The sequence below is a fragment of the Oreochromis aureus genome, linkage group 10, assembly GCF_013358895.1.
Source record: "Oreochromis aureus strain Israel breed Guangdong linkage group 10, ZZ_aureus, whole genome shotgun sequence".
Classification (NCBI taxonomy): Eukaryota; Metazoa; Chordata; class Actinopteri; order Cichliformes; family Cichlidae; genus Oreochromis; species Oreochromis aureus.
The window spans coordinates 26,843,052-26,861,511 of NC_052951.1; the positions used below are offsets into that span (position 1 = coordinate 26,843,052).

The 18,460-nt window shown below is 38.9% G+C and overlaps 1 protein-coding gene across 4 annotated transcripts in view; it reads left to right on the forward strand.

Moving 5' to 3' along the window:
- cadm1a (cell adhesion molecule 1a) overlaps positions 1-18,460 on the forward strand; it is a 450,442-nt gene that overhangs the window by 902 nt on the left and 431,080 nt on the right. The window lies entirely within an intron of this gene.

The following is an 18,460-nucleotide window of genomic DNA, read 5'->3' on the forward strand; positions in this document are numbered from 1 at the left end:
AACGTGACTCTCCGCATATTAATAACAGCGGGACTTTATGGCAAATTCAGCACAACGGCCTCACACGAATCAGTAGTTTTTTTTCCTCTTTCCCCCGGCGTTTAATCTCTATTTTTCCGAATCTGTTCACTCTCGGCCATCCCGCTGGATGTCGTGTGGAGAGCGCCTAACCCGTTATAAAAGTTGTCTTTTCAGCGAAACAAGTGCCGCTCGTGTATTTTAGCTGAACGCCGAACTGAAAAGCGGTGTCGGAGGAGTCCAGGCGATATCTCAAATCACCGCCTAATGCGCGTAAACTGTTAATGGCAAACAAGAAAAGATTAATTTCACCGAGTTCGCACTCGCGCTCTGGGCTGTGTTTTCATAACACCGGGACTGGATTTGCTCTGGAGCCATGCATGAAAACATCAAAGCTTTTCGTCCGGGTGTAGTAATCTGAGTCAGAAGCTTTAAAGAAGCGGATAGGATACAGATAAAGCCGGGCGAAAACTGCGACACGATTTCTTTCCTTCTTTCTTTTTTGAACGCTTGGTGATGTTGAGTGCGTAAAGGAAAGCACGGACGTTTATTTAGTAAGAAGAGATAAAGTGCTGGGGTTGTTTGTTGCCAGCACGAAGTCCGCGTTGAAAACTGGAGGAAGGAGTAGTGGGGGGGTTGTCGTGAGCTACTGGGAAATACACGCTCCGTTTCGGGGGTTATTTATCCTTGGACAGCGATACGCTGAAGCTGTGGTGAAAGCACTTGCTTTGCCGCTTCCACCACCGGCGGTAGTAATGTATTTACATCAAGCCAATTATGTAATGAATCATTACTAACTTAAAGTTAGTGCGAGGCTGTTCGTCTGCAGATCATAACCCCTTTTTATGCTGAGTGCCGAGCCTCGGGGTGGGGGTGAAAATGACGGGAGTGCAGATGTCCTCGTTTGTCACATTGTGGATTATCCACAAGGCTAAATCGACTTTGTTTTGTTTTTTTAACCGCGGCCCTTTTTTAAATGAATCAATTTTTTTTTCTCAAGTCAGTAAAAAGCAAACAACAAAGCAAACAAGGCTGTTGCTGTCCTTTGCTGGACAGTGGGCAGTGCTGTTTTACCTTCATGGAAATGGCTCCAGTGATTTCAAACAAAGCTCAGGGCGCACTTGCACAAAGCATATCAATTATTTACCCCGAGCAGAATACTGTAAGCTCTGATTGTGGTTAAGCATTAAAGAGTGGTGTTTTCTACCAGGGGTAATGCAATGTAGTCAGTCTAATAGAAGGCTGCATCAATTCATTTCAGCCCGACTGTAAGCTTTATGGTGTTACTCAGGTTGGACTCAGACTGCTGGGAAATCACCTCTTGTTCTATAAGAAAAGATTTAGAAGATAGTACCAATCTCTGTGCTCCACTCTCACATCATTTCTTGTTTTCTTGTGAAACCAATGTACTTCCAGAGATAGCTTTTCATCCTGTGAACTAAATAAAAGTTATAACTTTAGTCAGAATAAGTTATTTAAGGGGGAATCAAACAGTAAACAGATATTTACTAGGCATCATTATTAAGTTGTGCTCATAGTATTTATCCCAATTCTTTGCTGTTCATATAAGTGGAATTTTTTTATGTAATGGTACTTTCTTAGACAATAATAGGTGCTACCTGAGCATTTTCTCGCTTTCCAGTGCTTTCAGGAAAGTGCGAAAGGTGTTATTTTACTATGATGCATAAAGTGAGTGAAACACCAGCGATAATCATGCAGTCCTGTAGTAATTAACAGTTCCAAGCAGATGCACATCTTGTATCGTGCTGTAATTTATGCATTTTTCCATTTCTCTGCATTTATACAGTCCCTTTGTGATTCTGCACAGAAGTGTTTAGTAAGGCCAGTTGTAGTGCAGATTACAGGTTTAGAACACCCGGGCACGGTGCTTTACAGGTGTTTATTAAAGAGCGCAGACGCAGCACACCCTGACCGTAAGCCTGCTGAGACTTGAAAACGTGGTTAGGCAATCCTTCACTTATAGTGAGACGTGTCGCTGTTTTCATTTTTGCAAAGTTATGCAACTGTGTCGTAGCGCAGGTGAGAGCGGGGACTGGTATGTCTGTTTGAATGCAGGAAAAATGCGTGTTAACATGACTTCTCTTGAATGTCACCACGTGTTCAGGCTTGGGTAATGATTATGTTAGGATAAGAGCATTAGTCGTGTCTGTTTTAACGGTTCAGTCTCACTAACTGCTGATGGAAAACTGACAGGAGTAGATTAGGTTGTGGCTTGCTGCTTTGTCGTGGCGAAACACGAGGTAGAATAAATATTTTATGCTTAACTTGAAAGGTCTTTTTTAGCATTCCTTATCAAAAATCCAAGTGATTTACTGCCCTAATGTGATACTTGACAGATTATTCCAAACTGTAAACTAATATCAGGGATAATAAATGAAATATCAAGGATGTAGTTTAGTGGGATTCTCTAATACTCAATAGTGTAGAGCTGAAAAAGAATCTCATTTCAGTAGTTTTAGGCTGTAGTGTGGATTTGAATACAACCTAAACCTGGGATGCCTTTCATTTGACAGCTCATTTAAGATGTTATCTCCGTGCACCCTGCCACTGAACCTGTTGTGCTCCTTACAAAAGATTTATTGGTCGCGTTAGAAAAGCATTTGCATTGTTGTCTCCACTTTAAATTGACCTAAAGGCACAAAGTGAGAAGCTGTTGCATGATTAACACTGAAGTTTACATCTTTCTAGCAGTTGCTGCGCTAATCTAAGCGTTGTGATTAGCAGACAAGCATGTCTCTGTTAACCTTGAGTAGGCTCGATGCACTAATAAGTGTTTTGGGCATTTTGGTCCAAAAATTAAGACATGCAAAAGAATAAAATCGTATTGAATTGGTGGATATGTTGAGTCAAAGACTAGCATTAGATCTACAAACAAACAAAAAAACTCATGATCACCTTCACTGGTTAAAAACAAAAATCCAAGGAGCTGTACTGGTGCTGAGATGACTGCAGAGTTTTATTATAGATGCTCAACATGATGCACTTAACCCAAGCCCTACCTGCTTTTACAGCCTAGACAGAATTACTTAACCGAACAACTTAATTATTTCTTAAAACAAACAAACAAACTTTTTGTACGAAATTTGTCATTTTTGTTATTACCTCCAACCGGCTACGGTCTGTTTCAGTTACAAAGAAAAGCTGCATCACGCACAAATGAATCATACAGTGTGGTTTGGCTCAGAGTCAAGCTGGTAGAAGCCATAGTGCTGGAAAACAGGTGTGTAAATGGACTTGTTCACCGTCTGTACCCTCCAGCAGCCTCTCCAGCTCTAATGAAGAACAATGGCTTTATTCCTGAAGGGAGGGGACCCCAAGTGACCCCCCTCCTCCTCCTCCTCCTGCCTCTGCCAGTCTACAGTGACTCTGCTGGCAAGCCAACAGATGACTGGGCTGGGTCGCATCTGGCCTCTGTGCACTTAGTGTAATCAAAGGGAGAAAAAAGGTTTATGGCCTACTTGTTAGTGATCCGCCAAATGATGGGATGTCAAGTAAGCACCCTGCGATTTCAAATCTCTTGAGGGGATTGGTGGGGGTGGGCGTATGCTGCAATATGCTATTCAGAAAGCAGCCTACCGGCCTATGCATCAAATTAGACTATTCCGTACACATTTTGACAACCTGGGTGTGAAACAAGTGAAATGAGTAAAATGAAAGTGATCTTTGAATATGTATGTGCTCATATTAATTGCTGTTAATGCACAACAGGCCTCAGTGATGAACGCTGCTATTTTTCACTTGCAGGATTCTCGTCTGGCTGAGGCCTCTAGCAAGTGTGAACTAAAAACAAACGCAGACTAATTTAAGTAGTTCCTCTGTGCGGAGCTCAAAGAGGAAAACTGCAAGACCGTGGTTCCATTATGTAAGCTTTAAAAGGGAAAAAATGTCACGTACGTAGTACTTTTTCCACTTTGTGTCCTGACCAGCTTAACTTTGCACACATAAATCACCTTGATGTGTTACTTTGGCTGTTAAGATTGTTGTATGCTGTCTTCTCACAGTGTGGTCTTGGAGCTGACAAGCAGTGCTGCAAGCTGTGGATTTGGAACGTGAAAGACATAAGGTTGACCCACAGTCAAGAAAAAAAAAAATCTCAGCTTCTAATAATTTATTATGTAATGTCTTTTTTTAGTCTCTTAACTTTGTGGAAGCTCAAATCTGAGGCAGTCTCATAGGTACTGTTTTTCCTACCATTGTTTCCCTAATTAAGGTTTTATCTAGATTGTGCTTTTTAGAGTAATTGCATAATAAATATGCACTGCACAGTGTTGGGTAGAGTGGCACGCTAGATGAGCATTTACCTCTGAAATCTTTACAGGCTGGCCTGTGTTTTATTATTAGACTCTGTAGCTACAGAAACTGATGTATGTTGATGACCGAGATCCACTCAACAGAAGACCACTTCTGTGATTGTGTTCTGATAAAATCCCAGATAATTACATACAAGTGGGAATGATTTCCAGTTTTAATGTCATCCCTGCCAAATGCATATAGGATGAGCACTTCCTCTTTCTGACAATTTCCTCTTCCTCTCGTCACTCCTCCCATTGACTAAATATAGTCAGTGCAGCTATCATCAGTGAGCACGATGGTCCTTTTTTTAGAGGGGGTTTGGGTGGGGGGTTGGGGGCAGTCATCACGTGCTGCTGCTTTTGTCTCTTGTCTGTGTTACGGTACCCGGGCTTAGTCACATGTATAAATAACAAAAGTGAATGGGCAAGACAGCAAATTCTTATGGAGTTGTTCAAGCAGTTGTATAAAACTGGTGATTCTCAAACTCTGGTAAAAAAGCAATGAAAAGCACACAACACAACTTGGCTGCTGTATTTTCTGCAATTTTGTCCTATTAAACCATTTGCATGACTAGTGTCTAAAGGTGCTAGGTATCCTGTTAACCAGCTGTGGAAGTGCACACCTTTTTCTAATTAAAAAGAGGGAAAAAACACATGTATGTCCACATATTTACATTGCTGAAAAGGCTTTAGTTGTTGGGCCTTATAGCATAACTTGGTTAATATATGGCTATCCACTCATCTTGATGCTTACTGTGTGGCACAGATGAAACATCTAAACTGCAGCTTTGTCTACGTCTGTTGCTGACGACAGAGGCACTGATCCTGGGGTGTTTATTCCTATTCCAGGATGAAGAGAGTTTAATCTGTACCCTGAGCAGAGTGAAGCACTGTGGTTAACTTACACAACAGTGAGTGTTACTCCTGTAGCCCCGCCCACTCCATTTCTTCTTGTGATCTTCTCTGACCCTTAAAATTTCTTGCACCAAGGGTAGATATCCAAGCAACATGTTAATCATGAATTTGGGAAGAAATCCCAAAAAGCACACACATACTCACATATCGCTTTCATTATAGTGCAGTAATCATACAAATATATATCTTTTACATAGACATCATTATTTGGCTTCACCTCCTGAAGGGCCCTGGTCCATGTCCCTTGGGTTCCACTATCTTGCCAGAAACATTTTCGGAAGATGTAGACAGCGTTCCATTATGCTCTCCAAGAACTGTCTGGATTGTGGAGCTTCTGTTAAAAAGAGACCTTAGTTTAGGAAGTGGGTCTTTGAATGGCTTGAGCTGGATTCTTGTGTTGCACCAACAGGCACTAAAGGATTTGTGAATGCCATGATCTTTGGAAGTCTCCCCAGGGAATTTGACAGCACTGCAGGAAATGCAGGCTAAATCCATCCTGTGTGTATGAAATTGAACTACATTTGTGGCTTCCTTGTGAAGCTGTCCAGGCAATGCTCGAGTTCCACTTCTTCTTTTTTTCATGTCTGATCTTTTTCACTGTAGATCTGAAGTATTGTGTTGACTGGAAAATGGCCCAGTCAGCTAATTAGACCTGAGTAGTGAGGAGCCACATATTGGAGGCCACTAGTGCTAGGATTGAGATAATATAACTTGATAAGCACGGACACTGCTAGGGTTATTAGTTTCTGATATCTGTTTGTGGAATGAATATCAAAAACAGCCATGTGCCAACAAGCATGAATGAAACTAATGAGGATAGAGCAACTGTTTAATCCTTTCAAGCAAAGATTATTAGAAATGGAACATGGTATTTTTTTAATGTTTATATAGCTACTAATGTACTTTGTTTATATAAGCAGCAGTCTTCTTACTTCATTTGTAAAAAAAATCAAAAATCAAATGAGCATTAATTATCTAAAATAGGTTATACTTTAGGGGAAGCACTGGAATAGGTGCATGAAATTGCATTTGAGTCAAAGGAGTGCTGGGATCGATCAATGGCAGTATCAGTATACCATGTCAGTACAGTAGTACTAGTAGTATGAAAAATCTTTTTTTTCTTCAATTTCAGCTTCATTGAAAATTCTAAACTCGTGTTTTGCTTAAAAACGGGCACCACAAGAAACATGTTGGAAAAATATTTTTTCAGTCCTAATAAAATTTACTTTAATGAACTCATTAGTCTTTAATTAAAAAAAATCTCCTTCAAGAGAACCAGGAAGGAGTCCTTGTAAAGTCAGATAACAATGTCAAGCTGTCTTGATCGATTGCAAAATTTAAGGAGGACAAATTTCTGAATTTCAGACTCTTCTGTTTATGCAACATCACAAACCTTAACATAATGGAAAATTGGCTTAAAAATCTATGTACAAAATCCTGTAAATATGATCATGGCTACATTCAAAACATTAATACTTGAAATCATAAATGAAAGGTGGAAATGAATAGAGTTCTAACAAAAAAAATTAGTGTGATTGATATATCGCTGTTGCATAGATGGATATTTACAATAGTACATAGTAATATATATTGAGATTTTCATAAATGTGGGATAAATGTAGCATTTCTTATTTTTATTATACCTTTAACACCAGTATATTTGTATTTTTTTAGTATAAATTGGCTGTAGTCTGTACTGTCTAAAATTGACTTTAACTTTGCAATTATATGAAACAAATAAAAGCAACAGCCAAATGTGGTAAAGTCGAATCATTAAGTACTTGAACAATTTCATGGAGAAATGAATAAAAACAATTGGCAAGTATGTAAATGAAGGTTTTTGTGGGAGTCGACTCATTAATAAATTGATGAGTCATTTCGGTTGTAATGTGGAGGGTCGTATCAAGGACAGTGTAACAGCTCTAATAGTAAAGCTGTATGGCTGACTAATCTAATTTGAAATCCCAAGTGAACCATTGTCAATCACAGCAAGAAATGTTTTCCATTCCAGTTTTTGAATTAACAAGAGACAATAAGGGGTCTTTGATTGCCCCCTTCCTCTGACTTTGAGGACTTCATCATCTTGCTGTGCCGTGGAGTCGCAGGGAGGCATTGCTTTGCTGTAATTGGACCCATTTTTCCTGCAATCATACTTACAATAGCCGAGTTCAACAATGAATGAAAAAGGAATCAATGCAGATCATTTGTGCTTTCAGCCAAATAAACAATACAGCTGGTGTTCGGTTGTAATCGTCGGAGGGGAAATGAATGCCCTTCTGAATACAATACAGGTATGCATCAGCTGCAAGAGCACACAAGGCTTGAGTGATCTGGGTTCTTCCATCTTTCATTTTACATAACACTCCAGCTTGTATTACATTTCAGTGAATTTGCTCCTGATGAGACCCTTCAGGCTGTTACACCGTTTCCAGTGGAACTGGATCGTGTCTCCCCACTGTGCTTGGTTCCCGTCCTTTGTCTCATCTGTTGTCACTCCATCTTGACTGATATTTTCTGCACTATTGCCAGACAACTATTGTACAGTAGCACAATCTCATTTTCCTGGTGTCCTAGTTGGATGATGCAGAGGAAATTCATACCTGCTACAAGACAAGAGGGCACTTCTTTGAGCCTAAATCATAGATTGTAACACTGCAAAGCACCACTTAATTCCACTTAGTGTCACAGTCCAATTCTCTTTGGTATGGAAAAGAATAGCACCTCCTTCCATTACTTTGTTTTCCACTAGTCATTATTCAGAGAGAAGAACAGTATCCTTTTTCATTGAGAAAAAATGGAAAGTTGGCATGGGAAATAAGTTCTTTCGCCCAGTGAATCTGTCATTATTTAGAACCATGAGAATTGGCAGCAAACACCTCTTTGATGAAGACTATAAAGAGGATTTTCAATGTGAACTCGGGGGTTTCCTGACTCACAAAGCACCTTTGGTGGAATTCTATGGATGCTTGTGTTCATTCCCGCTGCAAGCAAAGGCTTTCTGCAGTTTGGCCTAAAAGCTGGTACTTTTGGGGAACAATTGGTTGAAAATAAGTACCCTTATAAATATGAGGATTTAGATTGTAACCTTTACCATGTCGTCTACAACTGATCATCTCCGGAAAACATATTTTCCAAAAGAACCAGTCACTGAACAAACATCAAAAAATAGAGGCGACAGATAACATTAACTTTGGCACGATTATCTTTGGAAACTAGAAAACTGGAAGCTCCCCTTGAGTTTCAGTCAAGTCAATAACAATGTGAAAGGATCCTAGCTCTTAAAACTACCATGACCTAGATGGCTGAGAACCTAACACCCCTGCTAGCTGACGTTTAGTAAAATTAAAGTTACATGTTAGCACAGGGAATGATTGCTTTAAAAAAACAAAAAACCAATCTCTATATAATTTATATTCAGTTTCACTCCAAATTTCCCCCTGCTAGTCCACGCGCCCACTACAGGGACTCTGTGTCTCTCGCCTCACAGTTTGAGCAAAACTTAATTCTACTTGTTTATGTATGATATCATTAGGTTTGGTGCGACTTAAAACCACACGAAACAAACTCGGCATGTTTTTTTTTTTTTTTTTTACATCTTGATTTACACTAAATATACTAAGACTTAGTTACAAAGCAGTCTTACTCAACTAAGAGTGATAAGATCAGCGCTCACTTTCAGGAAATACTAAAACCTAAGATACGAAAACCAAGATGCAAAAATATATATATATATTTTTCTGTACATCAAATAGATAAAACCCATATATAATCACTTGCTAAAATGCAAGGGGTGTTTGTGTTTTAGGCAAAATAATAAATGGAAATAGGTGACCGGTTGATTTGATTTGATTTCCTAGAACACAATTAGTCAGGCCTGCACTATCGCAGCAAGTAGGACAAACAATCCCCTGCTCTGTTACAGGCTCTGATCTGAAAGACTTACAATTCAGTTCCCTGTGTATATCTTCTTGTGCTGTTGCTTGAAGAAGACACACAGCAGGATTCAAAGAGTATGAATATTTTAAAAGAATCTTTTTATAAACAATAGGCAACAAAACTCTTACCAAGCCTTACAGCTGGATGGTACGTTTGCGGTGGTGTACTCTTCTTTCTTTCTCTTTTTTTTTTTTTTTTTTTTGAAGCTAAATATCCATAAAAAAGCATTTGGCAGATTTAATAGTTTAATATAGTTATTGTGTTGTTTGATAGATGAGCATATTTCATATTTGTGGCTTTCGTTTTATTGTGTAACGATCAAAAAGCAAGTTCTCCTGTAGACATACATCCAGCAAGCACTCAGAGAGACATCGCGTCATGCTGTGGTGTACAGATACCAATTTGTCCAAAGTGCTTTCACACCATGCACCCAAACAGCTTTAATGGACGTCAGTACCTGGAACCTAGACCTGTTGTTAGGTCATGGCTCTTTGAGGTTTGGCCTCAGGACAAACACACGGTTGTGCTGAAATTGTTGTCCTCCATCCATCCGTTCAGAGGTCTTTCAGGCTGTGGCTATGTTGTGGTGATGCCTGGTGGGGGGGGTTTCAGCCCAGAATTTAATAAGTGACATAATATTTTTCTCTAAATATTTATTAACTTTCAGCACAACTCCAATAGACTTTGTTTTGGCTTTAAAATGTAAAAATGTTTACAGCTAAATAATGATGAAGTCAAAAAATGTCAGACTGATGATATCAACTCGTAAAACAATTTTGAGCTGAAAAGTTCAGTTCGTACATCAATAAAAAACTAGATATATGTGAGGGTTTACTAAAAGTTGTTAAAAATACCATGGGCAGGGTATGTGTCTCCGACTGAAAATAGAAATGAAAGGAAATGTTTGAACCCGGCCTTTTCCAGAGCGGTTTCTTGCAGCTTTGAAGTGTGTAGTATTTGTTGGGCTTCACTTGGCTGTCAGATTAGTACCTTCTCAACTGAAAATGAAAATGGGTGAAGGAGCAGTTAATCCGCATAAGAATATTTTTTTGAGGATGAGAAGCTGTGGGTCTAGCAATCTGTCTGCGTATTGATTGGTTGTCTGGCTCTGCAGAGTTAACCTGACATGCCAGGATAATTTAATTCCCTCTACATCGCTGATTGCTGAACACAATCTTGTCTTATCTTAACACTCCTTTGAGTTACCAACAATGATGATGCAACACCTGGAAAGTGAAAAGTTGCGTTGCATCAGGCATTTCAGAGGCCACCGTCATTTTGAACATCTTAATTGGGTGTAGTATTTCTTATTTACTAGAGAGTAATTCTTCAGTGTTGACTCGCATAAAGTTTACTGTTGTAATTGCACAGTGAAAAATGAATACCTCACTTAGTGCCCTTAGGAAATAAATTGGAATATTAATTTGATCTCTTTATGGGTTATTGGATGCAGCTACATCTCATGGCCATTCTCTCTTTTGTGAGTCTATTTGTTTCCATTTTTGTCAAATTGGTGCCATTGTGCAAAACTATTAGAAATTCATGTTTGGACATTAAACTGCATTATTTTAATTAGAGGCTAATCGCCAGGCTTGGGGCGTGTTTTCAAATTCTTCATGACTCACAAAATTAACAAATGTTGGAGTGTGACACATGAAACAAATGCAACATACAGACATATCATAATAGTAACATACCATAAAAAATATTTTTGACTGGGAAGTAAATTAATTGATATTCATTTCCCTTTTTTTTGCTTACTTTTATGTTTTTATGACCCAAACGACCTACAGTTCATGTATTTTATTCCTTACTTTGCCTCATAATCTTAATCCTGTCTGAGTGGGCCATATGGTTTCAATCAGTGTAAGTTCATTCATTTTTATTTTTACCTGTTGAATAATAAAACCATCTAAACATGCCTCAATCACATTTATAGCCTTTGTTAATCATCAAGAGGAACTGTGGAAATAAACTGAATGTAATATAAAGCACCTGCTATAAATACATAACGGTCAGAGTGCAATGTAGAATTCCATAATGGACAGTTTACCTCTGTATGTTTAATTCTGTAAACATGATTGACCACATGTAAGTGAATCGTGTCACTTTACATAAAGTGACTTTGATAGTTCATGCTCCAGGCCTGTAGGCTGTCAATTTGAAATCTGAGACAGTATGCTTGCTTACCACCTCCTATATAGCTACTTAGAGAATCCCTGTCACTGTACATTCTTCATATAATCTCTGACCCGTTGTACAGTGCTAGCGGAGGATGGTACTTTGTTCTGCATACATTATTTTACCTCCCACACCAGAAAGATTGGCTTGTAATTGTACTGTTAAAGGTTCAGCCAAATGCTTTCTGAAAGCCAAAGAACACCATTAAACCTCATAGATGAAGTCATTTTACTCCAAAAAGCAGACATCCGTTTTCAGCTAAGAACATAACCGTGTTTGTTGATTATTAAATAATACGGTTCATACAGCCAACGCACAGGAAATCACAAAACCTCACAGATTAGCCATTTCTTTTTTTGAAGAATATGCATTAAATCTCTGTCTTCTTTCCTTTTTCCCTCTAGTTATTTCGACATTGCACTTATCAAGTCTATTGCTGTCGTCCACACCTTGCTGAAAAACACCACATCTCTACTTTCTCCCACTTTAGCATTGATGCAGCCTTGGTGACGTGGTCGCCAGCTGTGAAAGTCACCGCAAATAACCCATGGAGCAGTACCGGGTCACTGAAATTAAATTTTGAAATCTGCTGTGTGTTCAAATCACAATATTATGTGCTTGATATGAACATCTTTATAACATAACTTCAATCAATCCAGTCAGGATTAATTCAGTTGCTGTCCCCAAATGCCATTTGTTTGTCATGACGGAAACAATTTGTTGTCAGCTGGTGACTAGTTTTTCAGTTTGCGACTGATTATAATTAAAAATGAAATGTGATACAAAGGCTGCAGCTTGTTTTTGTTAAGCTTTGCTGTCATTGGTTAGTAATATTCAAAAGAAGAAAAAGGGAAAAAAAGAAAAAGAAGGCACATCAGACAGTAAAAATCAATTCATTGCGTCCTCTGTCATCCACAGATGGTGCCACTTCAATCTCCTTTCTATTTTGTCAGGCTAATGTGCTGAAAGATGACAAGGGAGGGTCATTTCAGAGCAAAAATAGCAAAGGCTGAGCGTAACGGCCGTGTCAGTCAGCCTTCTATTTTGTCATATTAATGTTTGGATAAATGACAACTGTGGGACATTTCAGTGGAAAGTGGCAAAGGTAGCCGACTGTGACAGCAGGCCCAACAATGCAAATTTTTGGAGATTTGATCTCCTACTCTCCTCTGTAAAACAAAATCCTAAAAATATTGTGGAAGACACATTTTGTTGATTCATATAAAGTGGAATTAATCTTAATTTCAGGCTCTGAGCTTTGTAAAGCAAACATACACCTCTAAAACTGTCAGATGTAAATACAGGGTTTGGTAGGAGTGCTCTTTGCAGATGTTTGAAACAGAAGTTGTGATGTCCTTCACAGTTCTCTTCTTTTTTTGCTTTTTTTAAAACAATATTTCAAAGATTTCCTTTTAATGGCTATGATTTTAAGGGACAGTGACGGACACGGCAGAGTTTTTTGGCATTCACTACTTTAATTAAATATCAAAATGACCAGTTAATCAGCAGAGGACAGGCCACCACAAAGCTGTGGTGGGCTTAATGTATCCGTTGCATGAATTCGTTCTTGTGTACGTTTGTGCATCCCCGACTATTCATTTATTTTTTGTATTAATAGATGTGTATATACCATGTGGTATTGCAAGCATCGGAGTCCTAATGGCTACTTATGAAAAGCCAGGTTTTGTTTTTATCTTCCTTTTCATTCCTTGCATTTGAGACGTCTTCCCATTTCAATATATAATAGCATCTGTTCTTTTTGCTGAATGGAAAAAATGTGTATTTCATAAAGATTTAAAATGAAAGCAAGGCGTTTGATAAAATGATATTGTACACACAGTGAAAAAGAAGAATTTACAGGTCGTCCCCAACGTCATATGGTTGGCCCGTATTTCTGGCAATATATAGAGCGTGCGCTGCATCACACATAGATGAATGCGGATTAATTTATTTCGTCTACTCCCATAGAGTGGGCGTTTCAGACACATGGTGGTGTTCATTTAAAATGCAGAACAATTCAGTGCGCCCCTGGCACTTCTGTCTTTTAATTAAGGCCTGTTATCCTGACAAGACTTTCTAAATCTAGAAACAGATTGTTGCACAACTATAGAATTAAAAAAAATTGCTCTCTATATATACTTTTTGAATATCCCTCACTGATCACATTAGTCAAATGGAGATGCCAGCTATCCCGCACAGATTGTAGCTGCTGGGGTAAGAACCAGTGTTTTGCAAAAGCTGACACAGCCACTTCCTATATGATTTTGGGTTTGTTCCAGACAGTAATTTACCATAGCTTAGAGACTGACAATATGTTTTCAGCTGAAATTAATGAGCAGTAGGAACAATTGGACTGGAAAAAAAGGGCTATTTCAAAGTTGTTGTTTTTTAATGGCGTTTTATTTATGGAGCAAATGTTGATCTTTAGGTTTGAGATTGAACCTTTGCAGAAATGTCTTGAAGTCCACTCGAAAGTACTTAACGTTTGCTGTATCATGAGCCATGTTAGCGCTGGAGTATGTGTGGGTGCTGCTTGACCTCGCTGCTTTTTTGGTTTTGCGATGGTAGATTTAGAGCATTAGCTTTTAAAAGGCTAAGGCTTGTTTATCTATTTTTTTCTTTCACCCTGCTGTATGTTGTCAGTAAAAATACATTTTATTGAGCAAACCTACTTCCAAACTCCTTTGAGTCATGAGTAACCAGCAGTGCTGTAGCTGCCATCAAGGACACCAAGTCCATTTTCTGATTGATTGTTTTATTTCATATAAGTTTACTTGACTTATTTATTTTCTGTGAATTTGGGATTCTTAGTCAAGCTGGTATCGGCTGAACGACTTTCCAAGTATTTCTAAAATCCTGGCAGCTAGTGGATTCCCTAGCTTCAAATGTTTACGTTCTCCATTCATACATTATAGTTTTATAAAGTCCATCTGTGTTCTCGCTTCAAAAGACGACGAACCGCTGATAATTTAAGCCCGGTTCCCCTCTGACACAGACGGCCCCACATTGCTTCCTTGGACATTTTGTTTTATTAAAGTTCCTGCATGTATGGCAGTACAATCAGAAACCCCTGAGAAACAAGGGGGATTATGGTGCACCCAGACTAGTGTTTGGGAATAATCACTCAGGCCTGTGGAGAGGCAGCCTGGTAATTTTCCTTTCTTGCACTCCCATCAGTGTAGCATCATAATGTTCTCGTATGAAGTAAATAGTGCACTTTGTCACGGCATTTTCACTACCTGCCTGTGAGTGACTGTGACTGCAGTACATTTTTGTAACATTTTATTTGTTTTAGAAATTTTAATAACCTGTAGAGAAGTGACATTTTCTGCTTGAAATCCATAATACTTTAGCACTTCCCGCAGTTTCTTAATGACTGTTTAAATCACCTTAGTCATTAAATACTTGATTTTACTGTGGCATGTAGCAACACTGCTCAGTTTTCTGAAGCTCTGTAACGTAATATTATATTTGATTAAAATGGGTGCTTTCTTTAGATGATGCTGTAGATGTTCTGTGTGTGATGCCAGGTAGGGTGCCTTTACTGTAAAGCAGCGGTCCCCAACTTTTTTTGCGCCACAGAACCAGTTTATGTCCGTCAATATTTTCACGGACCGGCCTTTAAGGTGTCGCGGATAAATACAACAAAATAACACCAGTACCGGTACCAAAAAAAGAAGATTTATTCATAACACACGGGAAAAGACCCAGGGAAATAAAGTTAACCTCCTAGGACCTGGCGTCCACATATATGGACATCACATTTTTTGTTGTCTTGACCAAAATATGAAATTTTGCTCTACAAGGACTGGATATCCACTGACGAGGACATTATACTGCCACTGTTCTATCGAAATTTACAACAAATGTCCTCATATGTGGATCTGATTTTTCTCAGGTAAAAAAAAAATCAGGTAATTCTTTGTTTTTACATTCATCAGGTCCCAATCAGCCCAAATAGCAAAGAAAAATTGAAAATGCATGCCATGAAAGAGTTCGGGTCTTAGGAGGTTAATGATAAAAACGATAAAAAAATAACGATAAAAACCCTGAAAACCATAAATTTCACACCCGAGCCTCAACTATCGTGGCCCGGTACCAAACGACTCACGGACGGTACCGGTCTGTGGCCCAGGGGCTGAGGACCGCTGCTATAAAGCACACGAACATCCTGTCTTTAGACAAGTATGTTTGATAAGACTCAACCAATTGATTGAAGAAAGTTATTCACCCTGCCTATTTCACTGATAATCAACAAATTATGCATCTTTCAGCATCTTGTTTATTATATTATCATATGTTTTAGTATTTAAAATTAGGAAGTCATTTCAGCACAAGTGTAGCTGACTTCAGAGTAGAATACCATACAATATTCATTTCAAGTAAGATAGCTTACAGAGCGGTGTTAACCTCTTCAGTATTCATAGCAATAAAACTCATGCCGTTTCCAAAATTTATGCTTGAAGCTAGAGTCTCTACCTCAGCCAGTATATTAAGAAACCGTCGGTTGTGTTTAGATGCCTTTTCTCTCCTTTAACACAGAGAATGGGCTGCCCTACAGGTCGCTAGACATAAGGAAAAATCAGACATAGGTTAGCTGTGATTAGACCTTCTTGTATCTCCAGAGATAGCTACAAAAAATTCCTTAGCCCATTTGACTTGGGTTTTATGCATGATGCATTGACTTTCTACAGAGATTCACTGCACAAACACAGGCAAACATTGCACTTTCACGTAGGTTGATTCTCTCCATACCAGGTTAAAATCCGCCTTTTACTAAACGGCTCAATACTATTGCCAACCGATGCTATATTAAGATATGTTAGATTGTCCATTGTGCAGTTAAATACAAAAGTGTTCATTAAATATACATTCATATCTTAATATTTAACAAATTCCAGAAATACGCGTTCTTGGATTTAGATCATTTCAATAGATCATGAAGTCCAAAGCTGTTGTAGCCAATTCCATCTACACTATATTAGGCTATGCCATAGTACGTAGACCTCTTAAATATTCCATCTGTAGGTGATTGTTAAAAATGACATTTCAGCACTACATTCATTCATGTGCTGCTTTAACAGCCTCCACTCCTCTGGGAGGGCTTTCTTCAATATTTTGACCCTGGCTGCAGGGATTTGCTCCCATTCTGCCACAAAAGCATTAGAGAAGTCAGCCACTGATGTAAGACGATAAGGCCAGGTTTGCTGTCAATGTTCCAGCTCATCCCAAAGGTGTTGGACAAGGCTGAAGCACTTTCTATTGTGGTATGAGGCTTTTAACATTGAGATTTTTCTTCATTGGAGTTTAGGAGGTTACTATATCAAACAACTTCCAGATCAAAGTAGATTTATTTGCTGTGCGTGGAGAGATTTTCATCTTCCTGTGTAGCTTTACATTATGTATTTAGCTTGAGTTTGCTTTAGCTTCCTGCATTTGGGTAACTTAATTGTCGTTACAGTTTTACAGCTATAATTTAGCACTTAAAATTGATTATTATTGCCCTACTTGAAGTACCATGCTAGAAACAAATTAATCACTTTACACCCTGCGGGTTTTAAATAAAGCGTTGGGAAGAGATGCTGCAAATGCGCCATAAACAAAAGAGGGGAAAGCCTCTGAGGTCACCTGCACTGATGAAAAACAAAGATGACCTTTTCTCACAGTCACATACGATTGCTCACATTTACCCAAACAGCAAACCAAACCTTATGGTTCCCTCCCTGCACTTAGCCTTCATCAAATATTAATCATTTCCAAGACACTGTGGCTTTGTTCACACTCCCGTGCACTCAGGGACCGCTCTGGCTGTTTGAACGCTTGGGTGAGATTACCATTTGGTCGCCTGCTGCCAGAGGTTTTTGAGAGATTTAGTAATTTCGGTAAACTGGTTCTTGGAATTGTCCAGATGGAGAGGTGCAAGAAAGGGAAGGGAAGAAAAAAAGTGAACTTTGCTGAAACCTGAAGCTTCACAGCACAATAGCGCTCTAAATCATGAATTAATGATTATGCGTATAGATTTGCTGCCAGTGTTGTTGACAAAGTAATTTTATTAAAATATTTATGATTCTGGAAACACTGAAAATTCAGTCCATGTGATAACTTACTTAACAGGAGCACCTTTATGGTACAAAACAACTGTAATCATTAGAAAAGTCATTACGAGAAATACTTGTGCACACAATAATGACACAGTAATCTCTGAGGCAAACATTTACTTTGAATACGATCAGAAAATATGTTGAAAATGAACAATTGTATATTTTCGGCTGCTGTAAACGGATCAGACCTTTACTAACATTAAAATTAAAATGCCTCGACAGCCGTGATAGAGCTCAGGACGGCTGCTGTACAGCAAATGATTTAACTGTAGCTGTATGTGTGTCACCTCACCTGTCGGAGGTGAGCTGACACAAATACAGCCCGTGCCGTGATGCTTAACACCTGCTTTTTTTTCCTCTCCACACCAAAACGGAGCACTGTGTACACATTCATTAGCATGGCACCGCTTGCTCTCTTTCATCTAGTGTCAGCTTTCCAGAATGCCACTTATGAGCCTATTAGAAGGCATTAATTCAATCTCGTCATTTATGGAAGTAAGGTCTCTGTGAGATTAGAAAATGGGGGAAGATGTGTAACCTATATGTGGTAGAAATAGAAGTAAAAGGGTGACAGAAATCCTAATTTGGTCAAAATGCACCATGGGTAGCTCACTGAATTTGGGCTCTTGAGCTGTGTTATCAGATCACATATCTGGTAAAATAAAAAGTATTGGAAAAGAAAGTCATTCCCTGCGAGAGAGCAACTTTATTCCCAAGTACTTAAGAAAAGCCAACTTCTTTGCCCTTTGGCCCTAGTTAGCATTGAAAAAATACCACATCCCTCCAATGACATTTGCATGGTTCATTTTTAAACCATCCTCTGTGTACAAAATCATTTCATGGGAACCCTAACCAGCCCCCTCAACCAGTTCTGCAGGAGGGCATGCATTTGATATTGAACGCATTTCATATCGCAGACTGTCGGTGCAACTCTGAATAGATTTCTCAGACACAGATGTATTTTTGTGCTGCGCACTGGGCCTCGGCTCAGGCTGG